The following is a 15412-nucleotide window of genomic DNA, read 5'->3' as shown; positions in this document are numbered from 1 at the left end:
CCAAGCCACCCGTGGTGCTAGGACTCTGTAACAAGGCCTAGAATGATGAGGCCCCTTTTTATGGACTAACCCTCCCAGTGGAACCAGGCTCTTTCAAACCTGCTTTCCTGGAGTCCCCTCTCAGTTATGTCCACATAAATATCATCGCACTCCTTTGCCGTAGGGCATGCTGGGGAATATATTTAGTGGTTGCATGACCATCATTCCTTCAAAGTGGAGTTCTTGGTGTTAAAAGAAAACATGTGAATGAATCGTTCTTCTTAAATTTTTCTTGTTCATCAGACTCACCTGGAATGGGGGCTGGGACAATACCTGGGGCAAACGTGAGGCCCTCGGCTCGATCCCTAGGACCCAGCTAAGCTGGACATGGTGGCTTGCTAAAAATCTCGATGCTGTGGAGATGGATGTAGGGGGATCCCTAGTATGGATGGTCTGCTAGCCTAGTCCATTTGGGAAGTTCCAAGCCAATAAGAGGCTCACATCAAAGGAAAGGTGAACAGTGCCTGAAGAACTGTCCTTGCATGAGCACCCTCACAGACATCAACGTGTACCTGAATGTACAGCTTGGCCCCAGCCCCAGAGGTTCTGACTTAGCATGTGTGGGGTAGGCTCTGAGAAGAAGCATTTTAAACAAAATTAGCATGAGGTGGGAGATATTAGTCCCCAGATCATATCTGGAGAAGCACCGACAACCTAGCTACTTTGATTTGTTAGGATCGGGCTGAAGTGGCAGAGTTCTTTGTTCCAGCATCAGTCCAGCCAGAATCTCGTGTGAGCCCATGAGAAGCAAGAACATTTCTCAACATTCCAAAGGTAATGACCAGTGGCAGACACCAGTGCCTCAGTGGTGTCGGTGGTGACATTTTCATCCCTAAAGACTGTAGTTTTTCTCAAGGCCTTGGATTTTAGACTGTGTCTGGTGGTCAAATTATGCCTCTCCTCTAGACTCAGGAGGAATAGATTTCAGCTGGAATCGCTGATGCCTGCCTTGACTATTTCCACTTGGCTTGAGGTGGTTGTGTTTATAGAACTTTTGCTGACAAAGATGCCTTTGGCATATTGTAATCTCCAGGGCTCTATAATGAGAGTTTGATCCTAAAAGCTTTTCCCTACCTACTGATCTTGACAGTGTGAGGTAGAATGTGGCTGGCTGACCATCATCTGACCTTGCTTGGTGACGCTCTTGACAAAGATGGGAAGTTTTTTTCTTTTTTTTTTTTTTTTTTCCTTTAGAGATAAGGCAGAGTAGGGCACCTTCCTCCATGCAGACCTCATGGGACACAGTTTGCAGAACACAGCCTCCCCTGCTCTTGTGCAGTGCCAGATACCTGATCCTATGAGGATTTTCCCAAGTTAAAATGCTGTGCTACTGTGGGTAACTCTGTCATCTTTGGACATAGCCCCAGAGCTGTTTGCCAATCAATTACAAAGTGCCTTTGAATTCAAACAAGCTTGAAGCACATTTTGTTTAATTTGCAGAGGCATGGTTAAGAATTTATATGCAAGGCTTTTGTATGGCAGGGAGGCTTCCCCAAAGATTAATAATGGAATGAATGAGACTAGAGCTGTCCACAGACGTTAAGTGGAAGAATAAAAGTTGTTAGTTATTGTAAGTTATGGGTTGGGCAGGGGATTTATTTAGTGTGCCCATCCCCATACCCTCTTCAAGGCTTCGTTCATGAAGAGAGAGTGAACAGAACTTCACCTTAAATATGCATTTAGCTGCCTTTTGGGACCACGGGCTTAACATACTTTAAAATTTTAGAGGTCATAAAGACATGTTGAGATGTCTCTCCTGAAGCGAATGTGGTCAGCATGCTTGTTGATTTCCCTTAGATAGATAGGGAGGCTGTCTGGATCAAAGCTACTGTCACTCTGGAAAACACGAGGACGAGGTATTTAGAAATGACAGCCCTGACCTTCGCTTATGATGTACACACCCGTCATTCAGATCTCTTCACATCAGCGCTTGTAATGACTTCAGCAGAGTCCGCACAAAAAGCCTACAGAAAAGCGTTTTATTACATCGGAAGGAGAAAGGGATTAGCGTGTAGAGTGAAGTAGCTTGAGTCAGCCACGTGGCAAACACATACATATGCATGTGCTAGCCAGGGAAGGAGGTATGTTCTGAGAAATGCGTGTCAGGCAATTCTGAAATTGTGCAAACATGCAGCATCTATATACCAAAGTATGCTGCGTGCAATAAATACGTACAACTTGGACTTGTTGGCTTAAAATTAAATAAATAAAAATGGCTTTCCAGGAACATTATATTGCAAAGGAATTGTTTAAAATGAATAGAAAACAAACTGTTATGCAGTTGATGAGTCTCTCTCTCTCTTTTTTTTTTTTTAGCATTGCAGACCAAATTCTAGTCATCTCTAGAATACTGAAAGTGAGAAAGCTTTCCCTAGAATGAATGCCATGTGTATACTGCTGTTGTACTAATGGTTTTAGGGAGGCTCACCTCAAAAACATCCTGTGCTTTTCACTTTGAACAGGGGAGTTATGATGTTATGATAGCTCATGGTTTTTGAAGAATTTTGGGAGTATGTTGTTCGGCTGTGACGAGTGAGCCAGAGAAAGCATGCTGGATAGGTAATTCTGACTATGTGCACACTTACCCAGGGGCATTAATAGAGGGTTCAAAGGAAGCTAGCAGCATTTTTCAATTATATTCTGGGAAGTGCAATGCAGGTACATATGACATACACACAGACACATACTAGACACACACAAAGAGGCCCATACAATTTTTTTTTTAACTCTTTCCGGTCGCCTCGGAATGTCTGCAAAGTGGCTTTCCCAGCAATTGCTGCACGTGTGCCTATCCCAGGCCTTTCAATAGGTGGATGCTGCCTCCAGCTTTTTAGATATGAACTGGTTGGAAGGTGTCTGCTACAGCAAGAGACTTCTGTCACAGTGGCACCTAATACAGCATTAACAAAGACAGTACCTTCAGGTGCTTGGGAGTCTCAGTATAATGTCTAGTGAAGTACAAGAAGAGTTTGTAGGTAATGAAAACATTTGAGGGAGATTTTTTTTTAAAATTACCTTTGAAGGTCAGAGCACAAAGTAATGCACTTCTTTATGGGATCTTTATACATTTGTGTCCTTGTACTTTGTTCCCATGGGTTTCCATCTCACATCGCCCTTGCCAGGCCCACTCTTCCCCTGCCCCCGGTTGCTTCCATTTCTTCTCCCTTGTTGGTCCATCTTTGTGCTTTATCTTCACAGGCAGTCCATGTTCCTCTCTATTTCCAGCCTCCATCAATCTCCTTTGCTGCTCTCTTATGATCCACCCCAGGAAGGCATTTGTAACACTGCCAATGACAATGACACGTGCCCACCCACGCTGAAGAGAGACGATGTTTCTGGGGAAGCCTGCTATCTTTCTGCAACACACCTTTATGACAAAATGATGAAAGGTCAGCTTTATTTCAGTCTTGTGTCCCAATGACCAGTCCTATCCATAGCCAAGTGAGTCTGCAAGCAATGTGCAAAGGGGCCATTCAGTCCCAATGACCAGTCCTATCCAGAGCCACGACGAAGTCTGCAAGCAATGTACAAAGGGGCCTTTCAGTTCACCATGACTTGGCAACTCCCTGGATCAGTTTGACCATATGTCCACCTTGGGCTGTTCATATCAGTCCATACCTAATGCCTCATGTAGCAACTGCAGTGAGTGAGCAATTAGCCAGTACTGTGCATGCAGCCGGACCAAGCTGGGTTTTTCACCATAGTTTTTAGGCTCCAGTTGTTCTCCCTTTCCACTTTGCTATCTCTGGGAATTGGAAATATTCCAACGAGCAATACCTTTTTTGTTGTTGCTGTGGTTTGACACATAAATCTAGTAGAAAAATCCCATTTGGTGATTAAGTGAGTAGATTTTTAATATCGAAGACTTTGCAATCCACACATTTAGCTGGCATTTATTGAGCATTTGCTGCACCAGCGACAAGGACCCATATAGACTATCTCCTTTATTTCCCTTAATAAAGTAATGATGTAATGTTTTCTTCCTTGTAGAAACGAAGGAACTTGAAGCATAGATGAAGTAGCTCACTGAAGATCAAACAGTTCCTAGCAATTGGGGCCAAGGGATGCAGTACAAATTGAGGTAGAGCTCTTGCCTCTGGCATTCACAAAGGCCTGGCCTGAATCCTTAGTATGGAAAAAAAATCTATTTTTAATAAAAATCCCCACTGTTACAACAAATTCAGTGGATGGATGCTGAGGAAGGGAAAGTCACCCCCCCCCCCCGCCTCCAGGTCTGTGGCCCCGTGGGGGTTGCCCTGGTCCAGGAGATGGCCTTTCATCTATACCCACATGAGTAATTCAAGGCTAATTCAACATAGAGAAAGACAATGACGTGAAGTTGGGAGGGGGATAAGGGCCCTGGGAAGACTTAAAGGGGATTGATTGATCAATGCGATCAAAATTGCATTGCATATAAAAGCAATGAAAAAGCACGCCTGCAATCCTAGCACTTGGGAAGGCAGAGGCAGGCAGATCTTTGTGAGTTTGAGGCCAGCCTGGTTTACAAATTGAGTCCAGGACAGTTAAGGCTAAACAGAGAAACCCTGTCACTGAAAACAAAACAAAACAACAACAACAAAAGGATTGGGGACAAGATCAACGCTCTCACCACATGGCTTATAAACTTATAGACAGTGTAACAACCCACTGAGTGGAGGCTCCCTGTCAGCCACCAGTGTTTCTGGGCTGTCTAGCCACTGTTTTCTAAATTAGAAGCCACTTTAAGTGTAGAGATGACACAAGGTCGTCACATAAACAGACTGTCCTGTTCTTATCCCTTACGACCTGTTTGTTACATAGCAAATAGACATAGTGGGTAAATGATGGAGAGACACTGGTTGAACGTTGGGCACTAAAAGGTTTTCAATTCCTCGGTTGGTTTTGACCCAACACAGTGCAACTGCCGTGCTGGCTGGGTGTCGGAAGTCTCTGTTTTGGTGGGCTTTAAAAAAAATTATTTAAAGTTTTGTCTTAGTTACTCGTGTCCCCCACCCGTTTTTGGTTTTTCAAGACAGGGATTCTCTGTGTATCCCTGGCTATCCTGAAACTCACTCTGTAGACCAGGCTGCCTCTGCCTCCGGAGTGCTGGGATTAAAGGTGTGCACCACCACCGCTCGGCACTACTTGCATTTTGCATTTTTATTTCGTGTGTATGGATATTTTGCTTGCGTGTATGTCTGGGCATCACATCCTTGGTGCCTATGGAGGCCAGAAGGGGCCATCAGATCCCCTGGAATACGAGTCAGAGGATGTGGATGATGGGTGTTGAACCCGGTTCCCGTGGAAGAGCAGTGCTTTTACTCTGAGCCAATCTTGTTCACATGAGCTTTAAGGCTTTAGTTACTAGGTGGTGGGGAGAACTGGGACCTGGCTCTGGAGCCCTGGTGTTGGCACTAGGCTCTTGGGGATGGGGCTTGAGGAGGCTGGCTCTTTGCTAAGCGGTATTGAAGACCTTCAGTATTTCACCAAGTACGGAAGCACAGCGTGAATGATATGGTGGAAGATTTAGAGGCCCAATGAGTCAACTCCACTGAGGTAACCTTTCTGGCGGTGTTTCCCACGTTACCTGCCAAGGCTGCTGAGGCACGGGGCTAATTAAAAACTTAAGTCTAAGGATGCCTGCTGCTTTAGTCCTATACCAACACTAGAGGGCAGTAGCTACCCGGAACATGCAAGGCAGCTTCCATGCCAAGGTTGGTTAGCCGTGTCACCCAGGCTCTAACAAACAGCTTTGGGGTCATGCTTATTTCCCACCACTGTTTTTTTAGGATGTAGGTGGATGTGTAGATGTTTCCAGAAGATATTTTCTAAAGGATCCCGGACTTCCTTCAGACTTGCTGTATGTTCAGGTCTGAAATAAGGAACTCTCTGTGTTTCTGGAGGAATCGTAGGTCAGTAACCATTTGTTAACACTCTTGCGGAACACGCCCTGCACCATTCTAGTAGACAGCTGAGTTTGAACCCAGGTGTGTTTCGCCAGCTCTTCAATGCTTCCTGTCATTGGTCAATTTCTTAGAACAAAAACCTTTGGGTATGCCTGGAAATTCATGAGGATAATGTGTTTAAGCAAGAAGGCCTCCCCTCAAAGCCTGAACTCCTCCACACAGGGGAGGAGGCTGTCTTAAAAACCAGAGAGCTACTGGTTTAGCTGAGGTCACAGGAATGGTCATCTTCCCCCTAACCCCCACCCACAGCACAGCTGATTCATATAAAGAAACAATCCTAATGCAGAAGACGCTCCTCTGGGAAGCCCGGGAGTCCCTTGGGTGCACTTGTATCATCTAGAAAAATGCTTTGAGGTATTGGGCTGGTTATTTGATCCCATTTGATTTATATTTTACCCAGAGAAAAAGTTAAAACAGAAAGGCTGGAAGTTTTGACTCTTTAGGGTGAGAACAATGCCTACCCTGGACCGCATACAAACCAAAGCACAGGCAGAGGATCTTGCCTGGATGCTAGAAAGTGCAGCTGAAACATTGGCTGTGTGGCACTGCCACCCTTTCAAGGGTCTATTTTGCTTATTGCTCACCAGTAGAGGGAGCAAGAGAGCGGCACAGGTGATTTGTGTTTTGTGGAAGGGAGATGGGCTCAGGATTAGTTTACAGGAAAAAGGTCACGGAGGAAAATTTAGCTCAGCTTTGAATGAACATCTTCACTGAGATACCAACAACATGGTGAGTGCAAGAGGAAAGTCCTAGGGAAGTAGTGTGTTTTGGGGGAAGGTGGGGTGAGAGAGGGGAAGAGAGAGCCTTTTGAGTTTCGTTCTCATCAGATGACTAATGAATATTTCTTAATCTTCCTTTGTCAGCCCTTGAATCTGCATTTCTTGGGACTTAAGTTTTATCTATCCAGTATAAGTAATTCTCCACAGTCCCTAACACATAGGAAAGTATCTTGAAGTATAGAGGAAGAACCAGGGTATTGAAGAAGCCACACTGTGTCTAGAAAGATGGGTGAGGGGACTTGGGAGTTTCCAGTTCTCTTGTATTTCCTAGAAGACATTCCTGATGCTAGCTTGGGTGACAGACTTCTTTTAGCATTCAGAATGGAGATTAAAAAACAAAACAGCAACATCAGCAACAACAAAGAGGCACGCTGTGTGGGCCAGGAGGGCCGGAAAGAGAACACAGCCTGAGGGCACTTGCTGGACTAGCTGTGAGTTGCAGATTCTGAGGCTGTAGTTGTAACACTGGTGAAAGTGGGGCGGGGCCAGGACCCAGGGCTTGAGGGTGCGCTTTGATGAGAGGAACCAAAGTTGGCGGAAGGGCAGGAGGAAAACACTTCTAGGCCAATTGTGTGACTCTCAAAAGCATTTCTCCTTGTATGAGAGTTTTTATACTTGAACCGTATACGTATAAGGTCTTTTGGTCAAATCTATCCCCATTCCCTCCCTTCTCATTCCTCTCCTGGCACATTTTACACTCAATGACGCGATCGTTTTTTAAAGAATCACGGAGTCTGCTGAGAGCTGCCTATGTGTGCATGGGCACAGGGACACCTACTGAAGCTTCCATAACTTCCTAGGGCCTGCATCCCCAAAGGAAACTTACTTTCCTTCCCCCAGAAGCCATCAACTGCCCATAGGGGCGTCATGAGTTTCTCCCCTGACCATGCTGGAATTTGGCTGGCTTGATTCCGTGCAGGTTTTGTTCATGCAGTCACAGCCACTGTGGGATCCAGTGTCCACGGCCCTGTTTTGTCCGCCTAATACTGTTTGACTGCAGATGTCCGCTGCTTCTGGCCCTTACAATCTTCCCACCCCCTTCTCTGTGGTGACCCTTTCAGAGAAGGGGTGTGGTATAGACGTCTCATTTGGATCTCAACACTCTGCACTCTCCTCTTTCCTGCGCCTCAATCAATTGTACGCTTTTGTGTTCATTTCTATTTACTGCCAAGGATGCTTCTTGGCGGGGGTGCTAAATGATGTGGCTCCCATGGAAAGTGGTGTGGAAGTTCCCCACCCCCACCCAGAAATAGATCTCTGATCTAGCTATACCATTCTTGGGATATGTCCAAAGAACTCCGTACCCTACAGAGATACTGCTCATCCACATTCATTGCTGCTCTATTCACAATAGCCGGGAAGTGGAGACAGCCTTGATGCCTGTTAACAGATGAATGGATAGTGAAAATGTTGTACATTTATGCAATAGAATATTATTCAGCTGTCAAGGGAAGTAAAATTAGGAAACTTGCGAGTAAATGCACGGACCTAGAAACAGTCATTTTTGAGTAAGATAACCAAGACCCAGAAAGACAAACATTGCCTGTTCTCCCACAGATGGATGCTAGATTTGAATTTTTTGATAAGCATGTTTAAATTTGAGTACCCGTGTGGTCCTCAGTGACACTGGAAATCCTATATAGACATTTCCTGACTTATGCTAGTTTGACTTACAGCTCCTTTTTAGTTTATGATAGTGAAAAATGATACATATTCAGCAGTAACCATTTTTTAAAAAATGAAGTTTAACCTTTTCCTGGCTGGTGGTATGATTACATTCTTGTTATGTTAGGCATTGACTGTAAGCTGTAGTGAGGTGCAAGCTAAAGTGAGGTGCATTAAATGTGTTCTCTCTCTCTCTCTCTCTCTCTCTCTGTATAATGTGTATGTGGATACAGGCATATAAATGCCACAGCATATGCATGGAGGTCAGATGACAGCTCTATGGTGCTGGCTCTTTCCTTTTGCCTTTATGTGGATTTGGGTATTGAACTGAGTCATCTTACCAGACTTCCATAGCATTTTCTACTGCATTTCTATTGGAGCAAAACCCTATTCAGAGTTGAGAAGCATCTGTATTATCAGTACCAGTGTAGAGGAAACCCTAGCAAACATTGGGGAACACTGAATACAGTGTATAGGAGACCTACAAATGTATACTGAATGTATGTGATATGGATCGCAATGCCCCATGAGTGGAGGAAATTGGAGTGTCTCACACAGGAAAAGAAATGTGAAGAAACTGGACAAAATTCAGTAAATTGAGGCAGCAATAGATGTTTAGAATCATGGGACTTCATTGATTGGTCATTATGTATCTACTTTTTAAAAAAGAAAAGGCTGCCTTGTTTTTTTTTAATTAATTTTTTATTTTTTTATATTAATTACAGTTTATTCACTTTGTATCCCAGCTATATCTCCCTCACCCATTCACCCCCAATCCCACCTTCCCTCCCTCATCTCTTCCCATGTCCCTCTCCAAGTCTGCTGATAGGGGAGGTCTTCCTCTCCTTCCATCTGACCCTAGCTTACCAGGTTTCATCAGGACTGGCTGCATTGTCCTCCTCTGTGGCCTGGCAAGGCTGCTCCCCCCTCAGGGGGAGGTGACCAAAGGTCCAGCCTGCCTTGTTTTAAAGAACTTCTGCTTCCTAATTTTGTCAAAGGACTCCTCCAGCAAGAAGAATAGACTACCAACAACTTCCATGATCTTGCTTCTGATATCAATAATGTATTTTCATCAAGTTCTCAGATCTAATCTACACTGCATATAGGATTCCCTGCCCCCCCCACCCCCCAGGAAACCAGGCCAAAAAGAAAAATGCTAAATAGAAGAGTGACTTAGATCACAGCAACAGAGGAGACAGAAGGCAAGATGGCCAGAGCCTGGAACAAGGCTAGGTCTGAAGGGAGCAGCAGGTGGTTCACAGAGAAGCAGGAAAGAGATCATCCCAGAAGAGTCTAGAAACACAGAAAGTGTCCAGGGATCCTGATTCATGAAAAGGTTCAGAATGGGAGCCAAGGGCCTGGGCCTGGAACAGTACTGTGTCTATTAACAGGTCAGACATACAGAAGGTGAGTCCAGTGGCAGGAATGGTTTCAGATGCACAAAAACCATCACAGTAAAATGCCTGAAAAAGATGCTGGAAAAGATGAAAAGAACTGCATCCCTGGGTCAGAAATGGTCAGTCTTATCACTACTATAACCCCTAAGAAATGACTGCGCATTCAGGGGTGAGTCTCCTACCCCCATAGTTGTTGGTCACTTCTGCAGATTCTTTTTGCCACCTGAGTTTCTCTTGGCCTTGCCTCTCTTTACACAGTGGCGTACATGGCCATAAGCCACACAGACTTTGACAAACTTCTTGAAGTGAAGTTCTTTTGCTTCTTGCCAGCTGTAACCACACACACACACACACACACACACACACACACACACACACCACACCACACCACACACACACCACACATACCATGTGTACTCACCAGCCACTATGGCATGATTAAAAAACTGGCCATCCTAATGAATTCTCACATATAAAGCTGAGAGGCATTTATGGCCTTAGGTGTGGGAGTGAGTGGACCAGTAGGGGCCAAAAGCCAGTGGACACATGCCTTCCTCTTCCTTACCTCAGACAGATCATTTAGCAACAGGACTTGAGATGACGTGGTCTAGAGCAAGGGCCACATAGGTAACGCTGATTCATAGGGGGCTGATTCAGATTGTCCACGGTAGCAAACTATTTGCCTGTGTGGTTTCTGAGAGGGGCCCTTTGCCAGCTGCAGATAGTTTAATTCTGAGGACTCTGGAGAGAGAATGAAGGCCAGAGCCCAGAGAGAGAAAGGGAGCTCACGATAGAAAGCTGCTCTTGGTTGCTCTTGATGCAGTTGGATGAGAAGAAGTTAGTGATATCCTGAAATGAAGACTGGACTTGCCCCAAGGAACCTGATGACCCTAACCAGCAGGAAGTAGCCAAAAAGAATTATGCTCCTCCCCACTAACTTTTCTCTCCTTCCTACCTGGTGTCGGAAGGGATTAGGGTGAAGAAGGGAGGTAGAGACACAAGAAACAAATAAAATAGTTTTAAAAGTGGCCCAACATTTGCAGGTCAGGCTCCTCTTGTCTTTCACATCATTTATTGATGTTTAATGTGTGTGTGATAGCCAGAAGACGACTTCTGGAGTCATTCTGTCCTCCCACCAGGCAGGCTCTTGGGCTTAAACTCAGGTTGTCAGGCTTGGCGTCAGCTGCCTTTCCACTGAGCCATCTTATTGTCCTCCTCTTGTCTTCAGACACGGTTTTCAGACCTAGCTCAGACACCTGCCTCTGAATGTGGATCTGGCCATGCTTGCTTCCCCAAAGCCGTTTCCTGGGGACTCTCCTCTCTAACTCTGGTGTGGACTAAGCAGCACATTCGGGGGGGGGGGGGAATCCTTATTTCTCCTTATTGAAATTCAGCTCCTGGTCAAATAATGGGGATCCGGATCCTAGAATGCAGGTCTTTGACTCCAGGAAATTCAATTACTGTGCGGAAAGCACCAATTACCTGCCTTAAAAACCAACACGATTCTCCAAGAATAATTATTACTGCAAGGAAAGTGAAAACAATCAGGAGAGTGCACACCTTTAAGGCCACCTTCAATTTCACGTTTACATTCTAGTACAGAGGAGGGTTGTATGAATTCCTCGTTCTTTATCCGTAGGAAGTCGTCAACTACTAACAGCCTGCCACCCATTTATGGTTCCTACCTTTGGTGTGAATACTAATTAGACATAGTGACAAAACTCACAACATGTGGGGGTTCATACAACTTTAGTGTCTGTTATTTTAAGCCAACTCGAGGATGTAAGTCATTATTGAAGTTGTCGCTGGTGGGTGAAGCTTTGAGTGTGTGTGTGTGTGTGTGTGTGTGTGTGTAGTGAGACTTTCAGGGTTACTATGACTACGTCACATAACTCCCTTGCCACTTGCACAGCCTGTAAAGCCCACAGTAGGGGGAGGGGCCTGGTAAATCACATAAATGAAATCAGAGGGGGTTACAAATTCCCAATTTGGGAAACTGTATTTCCTTAAATACCTCTACCATCTGGTCACATTCTCTGGGAAGATGCTGTACTCCAGATGCGATTTTGTCCAACAAAGCAGAGTTATCTTTAGTCGAGTAAGATTAAAGGGGCCATGACTGAATGGAACTATTCTAAAGAAAGTCAGGAACTGCTCTGAAGTGGTGTTTCATTTAGTGGGCACGATGGGGGCCTCTGGGCCACAGAAATAGGACATCTCTTTAGTGGGAGCTCTGTTTGTTGAAGTAGGGCAGATGATCAGACAGAGATAAGCTTCCCTTTATCATTGTCTCTTACTCCTTCTGGAAGGCTGAACCTGCCACATCCCCTCCAGGTCCACCTGGTCCCCATTCAGACTACAGGTTTTTTTGAGAGATTTAGGGCCACCACGCCTACTTCTCTCTGAATATCTGTGTGTGTGTGTGTGTATGTGTGTGTGTGTGTATATGTATATCTCAAAGTAGCAGTCATCCTTCCCAGATCTGTCATGCCTTACAAGTAAGAGATTCTCCTGTATCCTCATTAATATGCCTGGTTCTGTGGTTTCATTATTCTTATGACTATATTGTTTTTTTCCGTGAGTTAGTTTGCCTCATTTCATTCACTGTGTTTTCTCATTTTTTAAAAAAAAATTTTTTTATACTTCCTAATGGCAGCCCCATCCCTCATTTCCTCCCTGTCCCACCCTTCTTCTTCCCCCTCTTCCTCACCACTAGTCTTCAAAAAGGGGATTCCTCCTCTCCTATCAATTTACCACAGCCTATCAAGTCTCTTCAGAACTGCTTACATCCTCTTCTTCTGTGGCCTGGCAAGGCTGCTTTCCTCCTGGGGGTTGGGGGCAGAGAATGATCCAAGAACCAGTAACCACCAATTGTCAGAGACAGCCCCTGGTCCACACTAGGGAACACATATGCAGATTGAGCTATCAGCTGCATGGGGGGGGTTAGGTCCTCTCCATACATGGTCCTTGGTTGATGCATCAGTCTCTGCAGGCCCCCTGGGCTCAGATTTGTTGGCTCTGTTGCTCTTCTTGTGGAGCTCCTGTCCCCTCCAGGTCCTTTTACCTCCCAATTCTTCCCTATGACTCCCTGTGATCTGACCAAAGTTTAACTGTGAATCTCAGCATCTGCTTCCATCCCCTGCTGGTAGAATCTTTCAAAGGACATCTATGGTAGGCTCCTGTCCTATTCCCTCTCTTCAACCACTTCTGGTGTCTATTCTGTTTGCCTTTCTGAATGAGAATTAAGCATCCTCCCTAAAGTCCTCCTTGTTACTTAGCTTCTTTAGGTCTGTGGATTTTAGTATGGTTATCCTATATTATATGGCTAATATCTGCTTATAAGTGAGTATATACCATGTGTGTCTTTCTGGGTCTGCGTTACCTCACTCAGGATTCTCTTTTCTAGTTCCATCCATTTGCCTACAAATTTCATGATTTCCCTGTTTTTAATAGCTGAGTAGTATTCCATTGTGTAGATGTACTACAGTTTCTATATCCATTCTTCAGTTGAGGGATATCCAGGTTGTTTTTAATTTCTAGCTATTCTGAATAAAGCTACTATGAACATAGTTGAGCAAAGGTCTTGTTGTATGGTAGAGTATCTTTTGGGTATATGCCCAGCAGTGGTATAGCTGGCTCTTGGGGTAAAGCTATTTCCAATTTTCTGAGAAAACACCAGATTGATTTCCAAACTGGTTGTACAAGTTTGCACTCCCACCAGCAACAGAGGAAGGGTTCCCCTTTCTCCACAACCTCACCAGCATGTGTTGTCACTTGAGATTTTGATATTAGCCATTCTGATAGATGTAAGATGGAATCTCGGAGTCATTTTGATTTGCATTTCCTTGATGACTAAGGAAGTTGAGCATTTCTTCAAGTGCTTCTTAGCCATTTGCTATTCCTCTGTTTCCTCTGTTGAGAATTCTCTATTTAGCTCTGTACTCCATTTTTAATTGGATTGTTTGGTTTGTTGGTGTTGAATTTCTTCAGTTCTTTATGCATTTTTGATATCAGCTCTCTATCAGGTGAAGGGTTGATGAAGATCTTTTCCCAATCTGTAAGCTGTCATTTTGTCCTACTGACAGTGTGCTTTGCCTTACAGACGCTTTTCAGTTTCATGAGGTCCCATTTGTTAATTGTTGATCTTGGAGCCTGAGCTGTTGTTGTTCTGTTCAGGAAGTTGTCTTCTGTGCCAACGTGTTCAAGGCTCATCCCCATCTTTTCTTCTAATAGATTTAGTGTGTCTGGTTTTATGTTGAATTCTTTGATCCACTTGAACTTTAGTTGAGTACAGTGTAATAAATATGGATCTGTCTGCATTTTCCACATGTAGACATCCAGTTAGACCAGCACCATTTGTTGAAGATGCTATCTTTTTTTTCCATTGTATGGATTTGGCTCCCTTGTCAAAAATAAAGTGACTGTAGGTGTGTGGGTTTATTCTGGGTCTTTGATTCCATTGATCCACCAGTCTGTTTCTCTGCCAGTACCGTGCAGTTTTTATTACTGTTGCTCTATATTACAGCTTGAGATCAGGGATGGAGATACCTCCAGAAGATCTTTTATTGTACAGGATTGTTTTAATTATTCTGGGATTTTTGTTTTTCCATATGAAATTGAACATTGTTCTTTCAAGGTTTGTAAAGAATTGTGTTGATATTTTGATAAAATTGCATTGAATCTGTAGATTGCTTTTGGTAAGGTGGACATTTTTACTATGTTAATCCTACTGAGCCATGAACATGGGAGCTCTTTCCATATCTTCTTCAATTTCTTTTTTTAGAGACTTGAAGTTTTTTTCCATACAAGTCTTTGACTTGCTTGGTTAGAGTTACAGCAAGATACTTTATGTTTTTTTTTTTTTTTTTTTTTTTTTTTTATGTGTGTGTGTGTGGCTATTATGAAGAATGTTGTTTCCCTAATTTCTTTCTCAGCTCATTTGTCTTTTGTATATGGGAGGGCTACTGATTTTTTTTTTTTTTTTTGAGTAAATTTTGTATTTAGCCACTTTGCTAACAGTGTTTATCAGCTGTAGGAGTTCACTGGTAGAATTTTTGGAGTCACTTATTTAAGCTATAGTATCATCCATGAATAGAGATGCGTTGACTTCTTCCTTTCCAGTTTGTAACTCTTTCATCTCCTTTACTTGTCTTATTGCTCTAGGTAGGACTACAAGTTAAATACTGAAGAGATATGGAGAGAGTGGGCAGCCTTGCCTTGTCCCTGATTTCAGTGGAATTGCTTTAAGTTTCTTTCCATTTAGTTTGATGTTGGCTTTAGGCTTGTGTACATTGCCTTTACTATGTTTAGGTATGACTCTTGTATTCCTGATCTCTTCAAAACATTTTAATATGAATGGGTATTAGAATTTGTCAAAGGGTTTTTTGGCAACTAAGGAGATAACCTTGTGTTTTTCTTTTCTTTCAGTTTGTTTATATAGTGGATTACATTGATGGATTTCTGTGTACTGAACCACCCTGCATGCCTACTAGGGATGAAGCCTACTTGGTCATGGTGGATGATATTTTTGATGTGTACTTAGATTCAGTTTTCAAGTATTTAAGAGTATTTTTGCATCAATATTCAT

Source organism: Meriones unguiculatus, chromosome 14 (genome assembly GCF_030254825.1).
Source record: "Meriones unguiculatus strain TT.TT164.6M chromosome 14, Bangor_MerUng_6.1, whole genome shotgun sequence".
Lineage (NCBI taxonomy): Eukaryota > Metazoa > Chordata > Mammalia > Rodentia > Muridae > Meriones > Meriones unguiculatus.
Note: the sequence above shows the minus strand (reverse complement) of the source record.